Here is a 20,340-nt window from a genome sequence, read left to right on the forward strand (position 1 = left end):
GTAGCTGGTACTTCCCGAGCACTCACTCAGTGCCGGGCGCTATTTACATTCAAGATGATTTTCAGATTTCTGGCTTCTGCATTAAGTGCACAGCAATACTGGGATTTGTGGGGACAAGGACAAATTGGGGGCTGTGGGCTCTGGGCTTGGTTGGGCAACAGGAAGTTTGAGACACCTTGAGCCTTGTAAACAAGTGAGTATTCAGGTAAGATTTTGAGAATCATCAGTATATGGAGGGAGGTTGAACCCGTGAAAGCAGGTGACATGATGATGCACCCCGAGTCCTGGCGAGGAGCCACGTGGCATCACAGGAGGTGACACATCCTTCACATGTGCAGGAAGTTGGAGCTAGACCACCCCTGGCTCAAATCCCAGCCCTCCGTCTAATTTTTTCATGTGACATCAGAGAGCTTACCTTCCCTTTCTAAGCCAAATACATGTGTTTATCTGTGAAATGGGAGCGATAGTATCATGAGCATGACCAGCTGTGGAGCACAGAGTCTCCCAGGGCTCTGTATGATGTAAGGTTATGTCAATCCCCCACTGACTCCGAGCATCAGGTACTCTTGTCCCCAGTACACAGATGAGGAAACTAAGGCTCGAGGTTGGACTGGAGCCAAAGCCTAGTTTGAGGCTGTTGCTGACTGAAGCCCCTGCTCCTAGCTTCCATGTGATGCTGCCTCAGTGACTTAACCAAAGGAAAAGTAGGATCCAGCAACCCACTCAGAACAATGTAATATCCAGTTGCCTGAGCCAAAATACTGGTTTTGTAGGGTTGCTGAGAGGTTCAGGAATACAATGCTGAGCGCAGTGACTAGCATACAGTAGGTGTGCAATAGCTGATGGTCACCGTCATTACTCAAATCAAGGATTTTAACGGCAAGCTCAGTAAAATCCAGAGATTTAATTGAGAAGGCTGGGTCAGGACTGGAATTCATCATTTCCTAATATTGGCAGGAAAAGCCAGGAAGGAATAAGCTTTTCCTGGAGCGGAGTCTTTCCAAATGCAGGAAGTGAGAGGCGAGAAGTCAGACCACCGTCCTGTGGTCTCTACCCAGTCCCGACCCACAGAAGCGGAGCGTGGGCCGCGGCGAGCAGAGAGCACGGGGTGGACTCGCTGGGCGTCCGTACTGACTGCAGGAGGCTCTGCAGACCATCCCGACTTTAGGATGATCATCAGGACTTTACAGAAGAAGCACCCTCCAGGCCTCCAAAAGATGCCGGTGAAAACACAACAGACAGAATCCACCCATGCCCTGGTAAGGGATGGCTTGTTGCTACGGTAACAAGTCTGGTGTTTTCTTTGGTGTTTTGCAGGTTTTGCAGGTTTGGTGTTTTCTTCTTCTTTGTGGAAGCCAACCCAGCTGGGTTTTCCCTACTGACCGGGGCAGACTGGGTTTCTAGCCGCAGGATGGGCAGGCAGAGGGAAGTGAGCTGATGCCGCCTGGCGCGCACCTGCATCCCCCAGAGGGGGACACTGAGGTCAGGTGTCTATCGACTCAGTGCACAAACCCTGGATGTGCTTGTGCTGCGGCGGCACGTTCTCTGGCCTCAGCCACACTGGCCGCCATGCAAAGTGGGTGACAGTGAGTTTTAGCTCATTTCCTTCTCTTCCAGATGACAGGGTGGGTCAGAGCCCATGTCCGGGCCAGAAAGTCCAGTCTTCTTCCCTAACGATGATTCCTTATATTAAGAGTAAAAACTCAGATTACCTACTGAGAAGCTCCCAAGTTAGTAATCATGACATTTTTTTTTCTTTTACCGTTTTACTTTGCAATGTGAGACATAAAAGTCAGTGAAAGGCTGATATTTTAATAGAAGGACCGAATGCACATCTCCACACGCCATGTCGTTTTTATCTTGCTTGTGTAAAGTGTAAGTGCACAACCATTAATAAAACATGTCACGAATGAAGGGCTCATAAAGAATAGAGTTTGCTGTAAGGCTAGGGACGAGCTCCCACTTTCACGTAACCCGGCACCTTGAACGAATCTCGCATCTTCTTTCTTTATAAAACGGTTTCCTCTGGTGGGGGAGGGGCATCGGATGCACCGGGCCTTCCTTCCCGGTCTTGGGCTGGTGGTTGAGAATTAGTTCTCCGAGGTCGGGAGGGTCGTGATGGCCCTGTCGTTGCCCCTGGCCCGTCCTTCCCTTGGGACCCCTCCTTCCTCTGTCACCTGGCAGTGGTACCTGTCCCCTAAGTGGGCTTTCCAGAAAGTTCCCAAGTGAAAAAGGGCAAAAACTTCAGCCGGAGTCCCAGCAGATGGCACTGTTCCCTCTGACTTGCACCAGCCCTGAAGAGGGGCCTGGTGGGAGGTCAGCGGACTCCCTGGGGTCCGCCTGGGGTCTAGTGGCCTTGGGCTCTGCCAGCAGAGGCAGGTGCATGCATACGGCAGCAGGGTAGAGAGCTGGGGACTACTGTATGCTCCCCGGCATGACTCTTGCAGGTTGAACGACGCTGTGGTGTCCCGCGTATATTGCCAACAAAGATCAGAAATTTTGCCCAGGGGCAGAAAAGAGAACCTTCAGCAAAGCCTTCATGTGCATCCATGATTTTCTGGAAGATCAACCATATTAGGTGAGACAGCTTCCCAGGAAAATCCGGATGGTGGCCACGTGATCTAGCGCTGCGCTGCTCTTGCCGTTGTTACGATCGTGGTTACTCTATTCCTTCACGCACATGCCCGGGGTTTGCTACGGGTGCCAGGCTCTGGAGGCCCGAGGAGTCACACACGCTTTCGGGATGTGGGTGGTCTCTAACTTCAGGGAATATACAAGTGATTTTTGTGGTTGGGGGGGAAGACAAAAAAAACAAAAGCATCAAAATGGCACAATGAGTAAATACCAAGTGACGGATGCAGGCAGTACTCCTCCAGGGCTGAGGGGCAGGGGAGGCTGGGAAGCCAGAGCAACGAAGCCAGAAAAAGGAAGGAGGAGAATTTACCTAACGTGTAGAGAGGAGTAAGAAGGGCCTGTGTGACTGGGACAGAGACAGGGGATGTGAAGCGGGAGTGCCACCAAGGGAGTGAGGCTCCAGCTGTGCCTCGGACCCGCCACGGGGGCTCTGAGCCACCCCAAGGCCACGCACTCTCTGGGCAGGACAGTCCTTGTAACCTTGGCCGCCCCGGCCCATCCCGTGGAGGCTTGAGAGCAACGCAGCCCCCTCCACCGAGACAGCGTCCCCACCACTCGCTCTGCTCACCAGTGAAAGCCGACTTCTCCAGGTTTCACACCAGTCCTGCTGGAGAGGGTCCTGCTCCACCAGGAGGAAGGGGACTGGCCCCTGGGGGGGCCGCAGTGGGGGCCGATGTGAGAGCTTGTTCGCCGCCTGCACCTCTGCTGCTGAACCAGCTTCAGCCTCATCCTCGGGTCGGGGCCGGAGACACGCAGAAGGGTGGCAGGGAGGGGGCTCGGGGCCGTGGGTCAGGGGGACCCCGAGGAGGCCGGGGAGGGGTGTAGTCTTGCGGGGCAGACTGGCCACAGGCGGGACCAGGACGGGACACAAACAAGACATCGGAGAAGTACAAAGTACAAGTGGATTCTTCGTCACCAAGAGGCTCCGAGTCAAGACACAAGAGTCCGAGATGACTCCGAGCCACCGGCTCCTCCCCGGGGTCTGCTTGTGAAGGCCTGTGGTGCTGCGCGCCTCCCTGCACGCTGGCCTGGAGCAGCACCACACCGGCTGTCATGACGCCCTGGTGGCACCAGAGCTCGGGCAGCGGGACGTCCCCAAGGTGTGCCTTCCCCACCCGGCCGCCGCCCGACAGCCTCATTTAGTGAAACATTTTCTTTCTTTCTCTTTTATTTTTGTGCTCTTCCAAAGATGGCTATTGTGGACATTGCTGCTATGAACATTTTCTTTAACTCAACCTTCCATTGAATATTTTAAAAATATTTAATATTTAAAGATATTTTTTAAAAGTAGCCTTATCTTGGGGCGCCTGGGTGGCTCAGTCAATTAAGCATCTTCCTCCGGCTCAGGTCATGACCCCGCGGTCCTGAGATCGATTCCCACGTCGGGCTCCCTGCTCAGCGGGGGCGTCCGCTTCTCCCTCTGCTTCTGCCCCTGCTTCTGCCCCTGCTTGTGCTCGCTCTCTCTTTGTCTCTCTCTCCAATAAATAAATAAAATCTTTTAAAAAATAGCCTTGCCTTGATAAATAATAAACCTAAAATAGTGAATTTGGTAATAACAGGTAAAGCATCTTTCTAATACACATTATAATTGATACGTATCTCATTAAAAATTACTTTCTCACGGGCCACCTCCCCCCCCTCCACAAAAAAAAAAAAAAGACAAAAACAAAAGAGACAGACCTCTAGCAATCCGTATCCCAGACACAGGGAGACAACAGGACACAAGACAGGAGGCCAGAGTTCACCTTTGTTTTTCGTGTCTATGGGGATGAGCAGTCAGGATGTTTACACTGTAGCAGAACAAACACAACCTCACCTTGTGGCTCGACGGCTCCTAGAGATGACTCTGTTTACCGCTGTGGCTCACCGTGATCTCTCACAGCTTGTTTTGCTCACTGACCTCCTCGTTCCTAAGGTTCCAGACTCCCAGGGTCCAGACCCCAACTGCCTTCCCCAGACCCTCTGGGTTGGAGCGTGTCCCACTGGCTGCAGTTTGCGGTCGGGTCAGGAGCCCCAGGTCCAGGGCACGTGCGGGGTATCGTCTGCCAGGGGAGAACCACCTTGCCTGCGTCTGGGCCCGAAGGACCATCCCAACCCAGCCGCCACCCGCTCTCACCTCTTAGCCTTAGAGCAGGAGACTGTCCTCAAACTAGAAATATTTTTAAAATAACAGTTGCAGGTAGAAATCTTCAGACTATGGAAAAACAAGTCGAAGAAGCCTTCATTTCACATTTTGAGAGACCTGAACCCAGGCTGGGGTCACACGGCTCACCGCGCAGGGAAAGTGTTTAATCCCAGCCTCTGCGTTGAAGTCACTCTAATTATAAAGAACTGCACTTAGAGGCCACTGTATAAAAATAGCTTATATTAAAAAAATAAATAAAATGGTAACTCCCCAGTGCTACTAAGGCTGCAGTGAAATGAGTTTACTCCTTCACCGTAAACATAGAATAAGCCCTTTGGAAAGAAATGGGCTCTCCCGACCAACAACTCTCAGGATTATCAGAACCTTTGATGCAGAAATTCCACTTCTCAAAAATTACACACCATAAATAATTTAACAGACCAAAAAAAAAATTTACACAAAATCATTCACTGCAGCGATGTCTTTAAAGGTAAAAATTACGAATAACTGGAATTTTTAGGAGAATACTTTCAGAAACTATACCCATTTCAAAATGAGAGGATGTACTCTGTCCATTAACCGGACCATTATAAAAACTATAAAAAAGCAGAAATGCAAGACGGCATGCCTGTACTGAAAAGCATGCATTCACCGATTGCCATAGAGCCAGAACTGATGACAAAATATCCAAGAGCAGAGACTCCATTGGATGGAGTCTGTTCTGTCAGTTGGATGGGCAGCAGACAACCTGTGAGAATAAAAGAACAATGTTGATGGTGGAACCGGTTGATGGTGGAACCGGTTGACCACAAATCACCAATGAAGTAAAACAGGCCACACCCACTTGTAAGGAAAATGTGCATGCATGCGTGCAGTCAGAGCTGTATGCCCGACTCCCAGAGACGAGGCTTGTTAATGTGTAGGGTGCTTCTCTTTTTTTTCTCCTCCGCATGTGTTTAATTATCTCTGAATCAAGCCCATGATTATAAAAATATTTTAAAAAATAAACTGCAGTGAGAAAATGGTGATAGCTACTTATCTTTTAAAATACACATGCACCTAAATCCCAAGATTGGAAATGAAAATATTTGTGCTAATGTGATTTTTTTTAAAAAAATGGGAATAGTAGATTTAATATTGCTTTTTAACTTGTATTTTTAATTAAAAGTAAAAAATGGATTATATGCATTGTCTTCCCTCTTAAAAAAAATAGAAAGCCTTCCTAGGAGTTCAGATTATGCATAAACAGTGTATGTGGGTACATGTGAAGTGCAGATAATTTTATTTGAATTAATGTAGTTAGGAAGCTTCTTTCACAAACAGCTATCACACCATAGTGGAAACATTTAGAGCATAAATGGCATAAATAAGCAAAATGAAAAAAATATTATTGTACTGTTTACCAACAGATCTATAATTACAAAATAAATTAACCATGAAATGAAACACTTTGGGTTTTCTGCAATATTGTTATGAGAGATTGGGTGTGTGCATGTGTGTGTGTTTTCAAATTTATTCTGGTAAAGCTTAAAAGTGAAATATTGCAAAGAGTATTACGATTTTTTTTAACATACCAGCAGATATCAGTGCTGTTCAGAGAGGTACATTTTCATTTGCAGAGTCAAAACTGCAGGCCGGGTGGTGGCTCTGAAGAAGAGGCTGGGAGGGCACGAGAGGAAGCATTTGCAGGAATGCAGAGTCCCAGCTGTCTGCAGGTGACAGATCAAGGTTTGAAGAGCATCGCCTTCTTATTCTCCTGTGAAGCCAGAACCCGAAACCTCAGCTCGGTTCCATGGAAACAAGAAGGCTCACCTGCTCCTTTTTGAACCAAATTCCAGCATCCAGCCAACTGACAAGGAGTCGGCCATGGGGAGCAGGGCAGGAGCCTTTGGGGGAGTTTATGAGATGCAGCGAAGGTGCTCCCCCGTCCACCCGCCCCCCAGGAAACGCAGAAGGGAAACATGTGGCACCTGTGGCTTTGTTTCCAAGAAGAAAAGACACAAAAACAAAATTTCATAGGGAAAGAAAATGCAACCTCCTCTCTGAGAACTCTCAATGCCTGCTATGGAATTTGTCACTTAAATCCGTTCAGTGTTGGCCTTTTTCTCCTCTTCGCCTACGTAGTTTTTCGCTTTTATTTGGTGCTAAGCTTTTGGCATTACTACGCACGTGGTTTTGATTGTAAGCAGAATGTGCCTGAAACCCCCTTGAACCTGCTGTTAGGAAGAAAATCAATCTGTGGATGATGCTCTTACTTATTAAGGTGGCAGGAGCCCGGCCGGGAGCTCAGCTCCAAGGAAGCGCCGTCCTTTACAGAAGGGTGTTGGAAGGGCTCGCCATAGACACCCCTGCGGAGGCTGCAGGTAGCGGCTGCATAGCAGTCGCCGCAGATCTTGAAGTGCTTCTCTGCCCGGCGCTGAGCCAAGTGCTCCTTCTACACCTCCCTGCTTAATTCCTCTGAAAGCTGGGAGACAAGTCCTACCTGGCACTTGCTCCCTTAGGTGACAATGTAAGAAGGGACAGGGGGCACTTGATGGGATGAGCACTGGGTGTTATACTATACGTTGGCAAATCGAACTCCAATAAAAAAAAATATAGATGAACAAAATAAAAATAAATAAACAAATAAACAAACAATTGTGAAGATAAAAAAAAGAAGGGACAGTTGCAAGTAGATTAATTGGGAACGTCAGTAAAATGAGAACTCACTAAAAATTATGCCATCTAAAAATATTTGTTTTAATGTGAAACATGCAAATGCACATTATTTTAGCCAATCTTTTGAAATGAAGACCAAAGTCTTTTCTTTAAGTACGGTGGCCCTGATTGCACTTACACGCTTCGCTTCCACAAACCTCTAACCACCATCGAAATGCGTGGTTAATTTGTACAATCCAGTTTCTTTCTGGCAGAGCGATAACTTAAACGCACATGCAAATCAACCAGAGCGCACATCCTTCTTTTTAATGCACGTCCCCCAATCTTTGACAGCTTTTGCTTCCATGCCTGATTTGACAGCACTTTCTCTTTGGCAACTCACTTTCCAAAACATTTAACTTAGTTTTCATAAAAACAACCCTCTTTTTGCATTCTCATTTCATTGGCTCACACGGTATTTAGTCAAATCACATAATTGTGATAAGATGTACAATTGCATAAATTGATTTGGGAGCACACTCAAGTGAGCCCGTGAAGCAGACACTGGAGGAAGCTGAAGCGCTTGGATGACTGGAGCATGGACTGCTGGCCGGGGGCATCCAGGTGGGGCTCTGTCCCTGTGTTTACAGGGAGGAGGATGGTGGAGTCACCTGGCACATCAGGTAAGGAAGGGCAGACTCCCTCCTGCATCTCCCCCTGCAGCAAAACCCAGGTTGGAACCCAAAGAACCCCAATCCGCTGTACCTACTCCACCAAGCTGGCAGCTGCTGGCCATTGTGTACCTCACATTTTTCTAGGTTACCCGAACCAACCCTCCAACCACACAGCACCAGAGGCCCCGCTGCCCTGGTCACCACCGCATCCAGTGCATCTTGGGAGGCAGTAATGGATTTTGAATAACAAGTGGCTCTGTGGTCATTTTTTGCCTCAGCCTGAGCCTTTTCTATGTTCCCCAAAATTCATGTGTTGAACCCCTGACCCTCAGCACCTCAGAATGTGACTATATTTGGAGATAAGGTCTTTAAAGAGGTGATTATGGTGGTGGTGCCTGGGTGGCTTAGTGTGTTAAGCATCTGCCTTTGCCTCAGTTCAGATTCCCAGAGTCCTGGGATAGAGTCCTGCATTGGGCTCCCTGCTCAGTGGGGGATCTGCTTCTCCTGCTCCCTCTGCCCCTCCCCTCTGTTTGTGCACATGCTTTCTCTCTCCCTCTCCCCAATAAATAAATAAATAAAATCTTTTAAAATATTTAATAAAATAAAAATAAAGAGGTGATTACATTCCAATGCAATGAGCCCAAATGAGGTCTGACTGTCATCCTTATGAGGAGCTTAGGACACAGACACCAGGGTGGGAAGATTGTGTAGGATACTATGGGAAGGCAGTCATCTGCAAGCCAAGGGGAGAGACTCCAGAAGAAACTAAACCTGCCACCACCTTCATCTGGGACTTTTAGTCTCCAGGACCATAGGAAGGGAATTTCTGTCCTTGAAGATCCCAGACTGGGCTATTTTGATAGGAAGCCCTCCCAAACTAATCCCCCCTGTTAACCTGCCTTCAGACCAGTCTTCAAGGGCTCTCACCTAGATTTTAGGGCCCTACCTCCCAGCTCAATAGGCGTGAGAAGTGGGGTTGCTGAGAAGAGAGTCCTCACGCCTTCCTGAGTGGGAATCACCTGGGGTGATGGTTGAAAAATGCAGATTCCTGAACCTGATTTCTGGAAGGGTACATAGGACTGCTCATTGTTGGAACCTTGTTACACGACTGTTGGGGCATCAAAGTCTGAGAACCGAGTCAGCACCCTCCAATACCCACTCTTCTATCTCCAGCTAGATCTGTGGAGTCAGATCCCATCTCTTGCATGTACCTCCCTCACTGAGTCTGCCTCAGCTGCATGCAGATGCCAATTCTGGGACTCACCAGCCAGGTGACCTTAGGGAGCTTTGTGACCTTTCTCTGTCTCAGTTTTCTAATTAAGAAAGAAATAATATCAACCCGATGTGCAGAGTGAAAATGGAATCCATGAAAAGCACTAGCAGAATTCCTGGCACTCAATAGGCACCTGATAAATAAACAGATATGATTGGATTCTGTGTTATAAAAACACAGTGATTGCCAGACTTGATACTGGCATAAGGAGAATAATGTAAAATATAAATAGCTTAGCAATAAACCTTAGTATACATAAAATATCTTACTTGATAGTAGTAACTGTTAAATCTGTACAGAAAAGGACAGTCTGGAATAAAAGACTAATTGCAGGGGACAACATGCAGCACACCCTCATTTTCACCAAAGATGCCCCAGGGGGAGTAAAAAGTAGAGGCAGAAAACCATTACACAGCTGTAGAAATTATGAGGTGTGCACGTCTGCTTGGGCCACGCAGAATGCTCGGAGCAGACCAACCGTGTCACTGGAATCGACTATAAACACTGCATGGAAGTTTTTAAACAGAAGGAAGGAAGAAGGAAGGGAAAGAGGGAGAGAGGGAAGGGAGGAAAGAAATTTGACAGCAACAGAAACAACCAGAACTTCAAACACCAAGACAGCTGGACGCACACCGTGGGGAGCCTCTCACTGGCCTTCGCTGCTTCTAGAGTCTTTGCTAGCGGCAGATACTGCAGGGCAGGAAGCCACAGAGACTGAGGCTGGAGGACTCTGCAGGCAAGTTTCCTTCAGGATGTTTATCAATTCAATTCCTTCTGGAGGTAGGAGAGGACACTCCCAGAAGCTGGTTGGAAAGCAGCAGCTTAGAAGCTAAAAAGTCCAGCAGAGTTTCTGATAGTCTCACAGCTCTGGGAAGAAGTGGAAATGCAGGGCCCACCATGTTTTGGAGACCCTGCTAATCTGTGCCAAGCACACACAAAACATATATGTGATATGCTTATATGGCTATGATACGATGTATGCATATATGTACACACACACATGTATGGGCAGACCAAAGCCACAGATTACTATCTGGTGAAAATACAATTGCTCACTTATAGTTTTAGACTACACATTACGTACATAGATGGCAGAAGGAAGATTAGCCAATGGTGCCAGCCCCTGTGGTCTCCATCCCTCACATGAATCTGGGTGACACCAAGAGCCAAGGGGCCAAATATCATGGGTAGAGTGTGGGACGGTCCAGTGTTGATGAAGATGGGGCTATAAATCAATAACAAGGAAATAACTGGAAAGTTACCAAATATTTGGTGAAAAAATTAAAAATAATATCAACAAGTCATTTGTTCACAAAGATATCACAGTAGACTTTATAAAATATTTTGACCTGAATACTGCTAAAAAATTTGCATACCAGATCTGAAATGCAACTAAAGCTGTGCATAGAGAAAAATGTATAATGTTAGGTATATGTATTAGAAAAAGGAGATCCCTGGGTAGCTCAGCAGTTTGGTGCCTGCCTTTGGCCCAGGGCGTGATCCTGGGGTCCCGGGATCGAGTCCCACATTGGGGTCCCTGCATGGAGCCTGCTTCTCCCTCTGCCTGTGTCTCTGCTTCTCTCTCTTTCTCTGTCTCTCATGAATAAATCTTAAAAAATTCTTAAAATAAAGAAAAGAAGAATTGAATTGAATTGAATTGAATTGAATTGAATTGAATTGAACTGAATTGAAGAACTGAATCTGAAAGTTAAGAATTTAAGTTTCTATCTGAAGCAGCTAGGAAAAAAACACCAACTTAAGATAGAGAAAGAAAAAGTGAAAATAGGAATTACTACCAATAAGATAGAAAAAAAAAGTTAGAGAAAATCTTGATAAAGTTAAAAGTTGATTAAAGAGATTAATAAAACTGTATCATGAATAAAACTGATATATCATTACTCAGTTCCAGGAAAACATAAGGTAATCAGAACTGAAAGAGGGACATGATCACAACATCTATAGGCACTATAGATTGTATGAACAATTTCTTGATAATAAAATTGAAAATGCTTACAGACTGCAGCTTAATTAAAACTGACACAAGAAGAAATAGAAAATCTGAATAATCCATCATATATTAAGTAAATACAACCTATCATTTAAAATCTTCTGTAAAAGAAAGCTCTAGAATGTTTTCATCAGTTTATGCTATCACATCAGTCATAATAAATTCTTGATAATGCATTATGGACTAGCACAAACTTCATATAAAACTTGACAAGCAGATTGCAATAAAAGAAAATTACAGACTAGTTAATTTCATGAACCTAAAGGCAGCATTCTAAACAAATCACTAGCTAGTTGAATCCATGATTTATTTCAGTAATAAAAAATATTGGTTTTACATTCAAAAACCAATTACTAGCAGCAAAAGTTGGAGGAAGGGAAAACTATGTTATCTCAATAGATGTCAAAAAAGTATTCAAAAAGTATCACCACCCACTCATGATGAATATTTCTGTAAACTAGCAAGAGGAGAACTTCCTTCATCTGATAAAAAAGTATCTTTTTAAAAACCATGTAAAAAATCATATTGGGTGGTGAAATACCAAAATCAGGAACAAGTAACAATACTCATTGTTGTGATTATTATTCGCAATGCACTGAAGTTACCAGTGATGCAATAAAGTGAGGGCATAAATGGGTAAAACCACTTTGAAAGCTGGGAGTATCTACTAAAGCTGAACACGGGCATATTGGTCTGTGTCCCAACCAACGTATGTACGTGTTTGTACAACAGTAGTACACACAAGACTGTTGAAGTCGGTACTGTTCATTACAGTAAACAACTATGAACCATCTAAATGATCGCTATCAGTGGAAAAGTTTAAAGTGGCCAGTATACTCATGTAGCAGAACAGTACAACACAAAGTCAATGAATTTCTTCTAAACATGGTCAAATTTTAGTTTTTGTGAGCCAGTAGGCAAAACCAATGATAACAAAGCTACAAAAAATAATCACTTATTAATATAAAAATATTTTTAGTTCGTGGGCCATATAGAAACAGATGGTGGGCCAGATCTGGCCCCTGGGCCATAGCTTGCCAAACCCTGCTGCAGAATAACAAGAAATTGCCCTGTTACGTATAACAGTATGGGGAAATTTCACAGACGTGGTCTTTAGTGATAGATGCCAGATGCAAGAGATTATGTGTATGACTCCATTATATGAAGCTCAAAGCAGGCAGCACAAATCTATGGTGGAAAAGTAGGAGAACGGGATATTTTGAGGGGTCATCAGTCCATGGGGGGACAAGACGGGCTTCTGAAGCAACAGTAATACTCTAGAGTGAGCGGTGGTTACGCAGGTATATTCATTTGTACAAATTCATCAGATGCTAAAAACAAAGGTGGTGCATTTCTTTGCATGCATATTTAACTTCAGTTGGAAGGTTCACTGTAGAAATCACAGGTGAATATTTGTTTGTATATTAAGAACAGGCTTCGTAAGCATAGAAGAAAAGGAAGAAAATGCGAAGTAAGAGACTCCTCCTTGCATTCTGTTACCAGGCGACCGCCATGGAGACACAGGCACAGGTCCCCCCCCCCCCCCCGCCCCGCCGTCAGGCGTTACGTAACAGGTAACTGTTTCAACATCAAATAACACAGAAATGGGAAGAAACTTAGATGCCCCCAAACTTGAGTATTATTAGTGGTATGTGCATATGATGGGATATCATACTCGCGTTAGAAACAATGCCACGAAGAAGGTTAATTAACCATGTGGGAGAGTTTTTACATTGGAAAACACCACAATGTCAGCTACGGCTACCTCTGCACGAGAGAATCACCGGTAATCTGCCTCTGGTTTTCTTCTTAAAAGAAGAAACACTCTCCCGTGTTTCTTTTTTCCTGATTTTTACAATAATATGGCATCGATAGCCTGGAGAAAAAGAACAATATTTGTAAAGAGACCAGATTAAGGCGAACTTTAAAAATTACTATGATGATTTATAGGCTTTGCCTTCGGAAATACACTGTTTCATACCCTGAGAGAGAAATGCAACCATCCTGACTTCCTTTTAGAAGAATGAATTTTAAAAACAGATTTTCAACAGCCTCGTGCATAGGATAACACTTCTTATCGCTACGTCATGACTGGACAAAAAATCTGGAGGCTATCAGTATAGACATGTACAGTGAATACGATAGATATGCTGATAAACATTTTTATGGTAGACATTCTTTCAATAAATACACTGGCACCTGTGCTGTGCCTGTCACTTATAGGCGGCAGGTATAAGGGTTGAATAGATGTAGCTAGTCACACCCTAGAGGATCATACAGACTAGCAGGAGATATAAACATAATCAGATAATCACATAAATAAAACTCCTATTCTGATACCTGCTGCAAATGAGAGGAGAGCAGGTCTTAGAGCACAAACAACAGGCTTCCAGCCATTTACCTAAATCCACAAAGCCATCTTTGAAGTGCCTTGTACACCTGCCGCCTAGCCTATAAATCTGACACGTGTTTTACACCTGGCCAATTCCCCTACGTCTAGCTGCATTGTGTTGGGGAATGGATATAATCACCTAGGTTTTAGAGCTGTTGGACTCCAGACCAGTGCTCTGCACCTGCCAGGGGCTCATAAGGGATGGATTATTTTCCTTTATTATTGGAAAATGAGGGCCCAAGGCCAGAATTCAAGAGTAATTGTCTCCATCTTCATGGGGCCCAAGGGTGGGGGCAAGGCTAGAGCACCAAGCAGAGGGCACCGGTAGCATTAAAGCCCTCTGTCAGAGAACAGCCAGCCAACTGATAGTATTGACACTGACTCTGGGTCCGGTAGGTAAACTGGTGCATACGCTTGGTCTCATTAATTCATTGGTTCAAATATGTGGGGCATAATGCCATAATGCAGGGTGCATCCTTATGGCTCTCGTGGTTTAGAGAGAAAGACCTTCAGAGTCACAGTAGGATGGCAGTGATCCATAGATAGGGGTGGGTCATGAGCCAGAGGGACAGCCACTCCTACGTGGGTGGCAGGGGCAGGTCAGAGAGGCCGTGAGCCTTGAGGAGTAAAGGAGGGTGGAATGGAGAAGTCAGTCATCAGCCTCCACTGCCGTGAGGTCCTGAAGCCTGAAGCCGGAAAGCCGGGAAGCCTTGAAGCCCTGATGTCATGAAACCATGAAGCCTTGAAGCCATGAAGCTATGAAGCCATGAAACCATGAAGCCCTGAAGCCATGAAGCTATGAAGCCATGAAACCATGAAGCCCTGAAGCCATGAAGCTATGAAGCCATGAATCCATGAAGCCCTGAAGCCATGAAGCTATGAAGCCATGAATCCTTGAAGCCATGAAGTCATGAAGCCATGAAGCCCTGGAGCCATGCAGCCATGAAGCCCTGGAGCCATGCAGCCATGAAGCCCTGAAGCCATGAAGCCCTGAAGCCATGAAGCCCTGAAGCCATGAAGCCATGAAGCCACAAAGCCAGGCTTGAGCACAACCCCCTGGGCCTTGGGGAAGCACAGTTGATCATGCTCTATTGCACGAGGTCTACAGCACGCCTTTAGAAATGAACTCTGATTAGCAAGGCCAGTTTCAGAAGCCACGGGAGGTGGCGAGGAGGGCAGCAACACGGCCCATCATGGTCGGTGCATGGGGAGAGACGTGGGCATTAACCCCTTGGAAGCAGTGCTTTCTTGGAGGCCTGGCCTGGTCCCAGTCTCGGGTATGGCCGCTCATTCCCAGGTGGAGGTTACCTGAGAGACTCGGCCTCCCTGCACATGCCCTCCGGGTCTCTGCCTGGGGACAGGACGACTCCCACCATCCTCCTGCGAGCCTGAAGCCCTCTCTTTGACCACGGCATCTCCCGAGTCTTCAGACACACCACCCCCTCCCCAAGCCACAGGCGTGCCCCGCATGTCAAGTCACCGGTGACCATCACCCCGTGGCACAGGCCAGAGAAGACACCAGAACGGGTTTTGTCCATTAATGTAACTTCCACGCCAGTGACTCTGGACCTCTGTGTGCATTGGGAGGGAAGTGTGTGACATGCCGCGTTCCCGGGAATCGTCCCTGTTGGCAACACAGAACAGAAGGTGACAAAATTGGAGGTAAATTATTCAGTTTCTTCTCCTGGCCTCTGAGAGGGCTTCTGTGCTGCGTGGGAGCTCAGGGCACTTGTCCTGAATCACTCGCCCCAGGCTGCCACCGCGGGCCGACTGACAGCCTCTGACAGAGCCTGATGATGTGGAGAGGCAGCAGGCACCAAGCCCAGCGTCGACAAGCGGACTTTGATCCGGCGTCGGCTGATGTATTCTGAGGCTCCTCCAGGGCTCAGGCCAGGCGGACCTTTCCTGGCAGCCGCTGAGGCCGCCCCCGGTCCTGTGAGCTGCTCAGGTGGGCTCGCGTGCACACATGCACACACTTGCACACACATACACACACATGCACACACGTGCACACCCGGCATTTGTGAGGGCACCCCATTGCCAGCGAGCGGTAGGGAGGTGCAGATCACATATAGAAAAGTAAGTGAGTGCTCGCTTCGACAGCACATGTACAAAAAAAAAAAAAGAAAGAAAGAAAAGTAAGTGAAAGGGATCATTTTGAATATTAAACTCAGCTGTTCTTAAAAGCCCCTGATCCATCCTCCTCCACCTCCTTCACGGGCTGCTCTTCCGCTGGGCTCTCCTGAGCCCCCACAACCTCCTGCATTGCTGATGCAGAGCAGAAGCTTCTGCCGACAGCACCTAGGGCCGAGCTGTGATACTCACACTCTACTGGGACACGAGCCAACAGCCTCGGAAGGTGAGAAGGACCAGACGACGGGCCCTGCGCCCTGGGGAACAGCGGCGGGCCCCAGCCTTGGACACCCCGACGCCTTCCCGGAGAGAGCAGTCCTGCAGCCTGGGGCGGCGTCGGGGCCTCAGGGCAGCGCTGCTGGCACCGCCTGGCGCTCTGGGGTCTGCATCCCCCTGAGCCCGGCGCACCTTGGGCCCGGCAGCGGCGGCGACTGGGGAGGGGCGGAGGGACAAGGCTGAGCTGGGTGGCACACGCCGGGCCACGGGCTGCTCTCGTGACAGTGGCAGAGGCCTGAGCCACTCCACACCACCGACGGCTGGCCAGGGCGAGGGTGGCTCAGAGGCAGCCGGCCGTGCTCTTACCTGGAGGCTCTTACCTGGGCGCTCTCCAACCGGGCAGGCCTGAGCCTCCCTGCATCACGTGCTAACACCCCCTGGCCCCGGCCTCAGGCGGCAGCTCAGCCGGCCGTGAAGCCAGCACCCTCCTGAGCGCATCGGCGCCCCACAAGGCAGCCTCCCATTTCCTGACGGCTCGACTGCTCCCTCCACTCAGGACTTGGATGCACAGGCCGGGCGCCTCCTGGGATTCACAGGTGCCCACGGCTGGAGCGCAGGTGTGAGAATCTGTCCTAGTTAGGCTTTTGAAACTGCTGCCAGAATCAGTGATTCTCTTATATAAAAACCCCGGGAATGACAGTAGGTGGACATAGACTCGGGTCCCTTGCATGAGGCTCTCAGGTGCTCTGGCCCCACGTCCCTCAGCAGGTGCACGGACAGGCAGGAGGAAACACAGACGCCGCCTCGGGGGCCGCCTTGAGGGTTGCGAGGTGACCGGCTGCAGGAAGGCCGGGCCGGCTCGTGAGGGGCACAGTGGGCTGCCCGCTGCCCCTCAACCTTGCTTCCCTCCCTCTGATCTCTGTATAAAACACAAAGCTCCTCCTGGTTAACCTGCAGCCCCGCGCCACCAATCCTGCTTTCCGTTTCGCCCACTCCAGCCCACGGTCAGGGGCGCATTTTCTCTAGAGGGGTCGCTATGGAAACCTCAGGAAAAAGTAACTCGGAAGGATTTTCACAGCATGGAGAGTCACTTAATTTTTTCCCCTCAACGGGGCTCTCGTACGTTCAGAATAGCCCTTGGGTAAAAGCCCAGATTTGTTTCCTTAAGATGAATAAGTTCCAGAGACAAACGTGAATGAGAAGCGTGATGGAGAAGGTGGCAAGGCCTCCAGGTGGCTCCACCTGCCTAAAGGTGTCCCCTTCCATCTGTCAGAGGACCCAGGGCTCCCACTTCGCTGCATCATCCCTACCCGCTGGCTCCTGATGAAAAGCAAACGTCCCTGACTCTATTGCCCCCTTAATGGAAAACAGGGCTCCTCCAGGACAGGTGAGCTTGTCGGGAGCAGGTGCAGAGGACAGGTGCGCCCCAGACGGAGGGCAGCCAGCCCGGGGACCGGCATCGTGAGCTCACCGGATACTCGGAGGAAGAGAACTCTCTGGAAAACCAGTACGGTGAATGTCCGTGGGGTCTGCTCCCTACGTGTCTGGAACTGTGCTGAGGCTTGGCATTTACTGACTCACACCATTCGCCCGCTGGCACACGCCAGTCCTGTCGTCATCTGAACTGTGTAGATGAGGGGGCGTGGGGAGTGCTGACGGTGGCCGCAGCCCGAGCCAGGGCACTGGATGGCGAAGCCCAGATCTGCACACAGTGTGCCCTTGAAAGCAAGGATACTGCACACAGTGGGGAGCATTCTAGATAATTTTTTTTTTAATCAACCTCGAGTTTATTCAAAGTAACTGCAAGTTACAGGTCGCAGAGGGCAGCTCGGAAGCAAAATGTCCCCAGCGGCTGTTGAAGCGCGTGTTGTAATGTCTGGTCCGAACAATACAGTCCACGTGAAACGCTGCCTTAGACCAGCCGTTCCTAACCCCAAGAAGTGCTAACAGCGGACAACAGCGCGACTGTGGAATTTAAAGTGTCCGAGGCTCCCTTCCCGGAGAGGAAGCCTCTGTGCCTGCCACTCCCTCGGGATACCCTAGTCACTGCGCCTTGAAGACATTCTGGTCTTAAAGTCTTCCCATTAAATTACAAATGTCCCAGGGAAGGATCCCGGTTTATGCCCCGTCGCTTAATAAGATCAGTGAAACCTCTTAGGGAGGATGACAAAGCCAGGTGTGCAAATGTCACCGGTGCGCCCTTGGGGATAACGCAGTCCTCCCGGTAAGCTTCCCACCAAAGCTTGTCACCGTCTCTGTCACTTCTCATTCACGGTCGTCTCTGGAACCCATTCTTCCTAAGGAAGCAAGCCTGGGCTTTTACCCAAGGGCTGTTCTGGACCCACGCCCGCCCGTCGAGGAGCAAACGGTCTCACTGCCATTCAGTTACCTTCTTCCTTGGGGTGAGGCTCCATCTCCGGTGGCTGCAGGAACGAATTACACCAACATCGTGCCTTAAGCTACGCACGTTCCTCGCTGTGCTGTTCTGGAGCCCAGAGTCTGGGAAGGGTACCCCGGGCTACAGCCAAGGTGTTGGCGGGGCTCTGTGCGCCGGGGAGCTCCAGGGGACGATCCGTTCTGCGGCTCCTGGGGGGCCTCACCCGCCCTGATCGCGGTGCCTCCTCCATGGTCCAAGTCAAGGCGGCTCCACCTGGTCCCACATTGCATAGCTTTGACCTCTTCCCTCTTATAAGGACCCTCAGGGGACGTCGGACCCACTTGGGTGATCCAGGATAATCTCCTACCTCGAGGTCTTTAACTGAATCTCATCTGCAGCCCCTGTTGCCTCGTCGGATAATATTCTCACCGGTTCTGGGGACTCCGGTGTGCACATCATTGGGAAACCATCATCCTTCCACCTTGGAGGATTTTATAGTCATGGGTATGGGTGTGTGGGGGGGTGATATTGAGGTAGAGATTACATTCTTTACCTTAGGATTATTTACTATTAGAATTTATATAATCTTGGATTTGGCCGGGCTCCTGCTGGTGGACTCGAAGAAAAACTCTATGTCCTGAATGGTACCCTTGGGCCAACCATCTGGGAGACCCTGGCCCGCTTCCTATTAATTTGATGCTGATTCTCGTCCATAGCGAAGACCCGAGAGTCCAGTAGATGACGTGAGCTGTGAATGTGGTGTGAAGTCTAATTAGTTTTACCTGAGACCCCAGTATTGCTCATCACGGGGTGGGTGTGAACCGGAGGGGAGAGGTGAGAACCTGCCCAACAGCTGCTTTAGGAGATGCACGTGGGATGTCACCTTAGCCACACGTGTCGTGAGTGCACCGTCCGAGGCCAGAGCACCTCCTGGATTCTGAGACAAGTGCTCCATGGATGCCTGTCCCTGGGGGCAGTCGGGACGCATTTGGGGACTACAGCCCGACCACTAGGGGCCACGCTGGTTCTCCTGAACAACATCCTGACATTTAGCAGGAACTGACAGGGATAGAATTCAGAATTGGTCCAGAGAGACGAAAAGAGGGAGGCAGAAGGCTGGAGAGGAGGAGGGAGAACGAAGGAAGGTGTTTGCATGGGCAGCGAGTGCTCTACTCAGTGACGACACCAGCTCTGCCTCCCGACAAGTCAACTCAGGGCACAGCCAGCCCCTGAGAGCTTCCCAAACGGAGCCTTTTAGCCGGGAGGCAGATGGCAGCGTCCTGGAGACCCTCTGCTCCCTTGGACGGCGGGTGTGTTGATGCAATCCTGCCAAGCTCTCTGCTCTCCGAGGACCCACGCTCCAGGCACAGCCTTTGCATTGTTTGGGGAAGGTGCTCAGTACAAGCGCATACACTCCGGCCGGCCAGATACCGCTTGTTCACTCAACAAACCTAGAGCGGAAACAAGTTCTCTGCTACGTAGGCACGATTTCACCCCCGACCTCACTGAACGTCTCTTCTTTTAATATTTCTATGACACGTACTGCGATTTAAGGAGCTTCTTTTTGTGGGCTTCTTTTGTGAGCTTCTTTTGTGAGCGATTTAAGGAGCTTCTCCCACAATTGTTTGGGTGTTTTCTCTCTTAAGCATTTTCTCCAAATGTTTCTAGTTAGAATGATTGTTTAGATCATTATGGACTGAGGCAAACAGTAATAAAATGATTTTTTTGCCCTTTTTCTTTTCAAAAAATTTTTTTTCTTTATAAGAACACAGTGTTATAGTTTTACAGGGATTCCATAAAGACCATCTTTCATGTTGTTAAAAAACTCACATATAAATCATGACAATGGAATTTGTCCCCTCCCCAAGCCC

Source organism: Canis lupus, chromosome 24 (assembly GCF_003254725.2).
Source record: "Canis lupus dingo isolate Sandy chromosome 24, ASM325472v2, whole genome shotgun sequence".
NCBI lineage: Eukaryota > Metazoa > Chordata > Mammalia > Carnivora > Canidae > Canis > Canis lupus.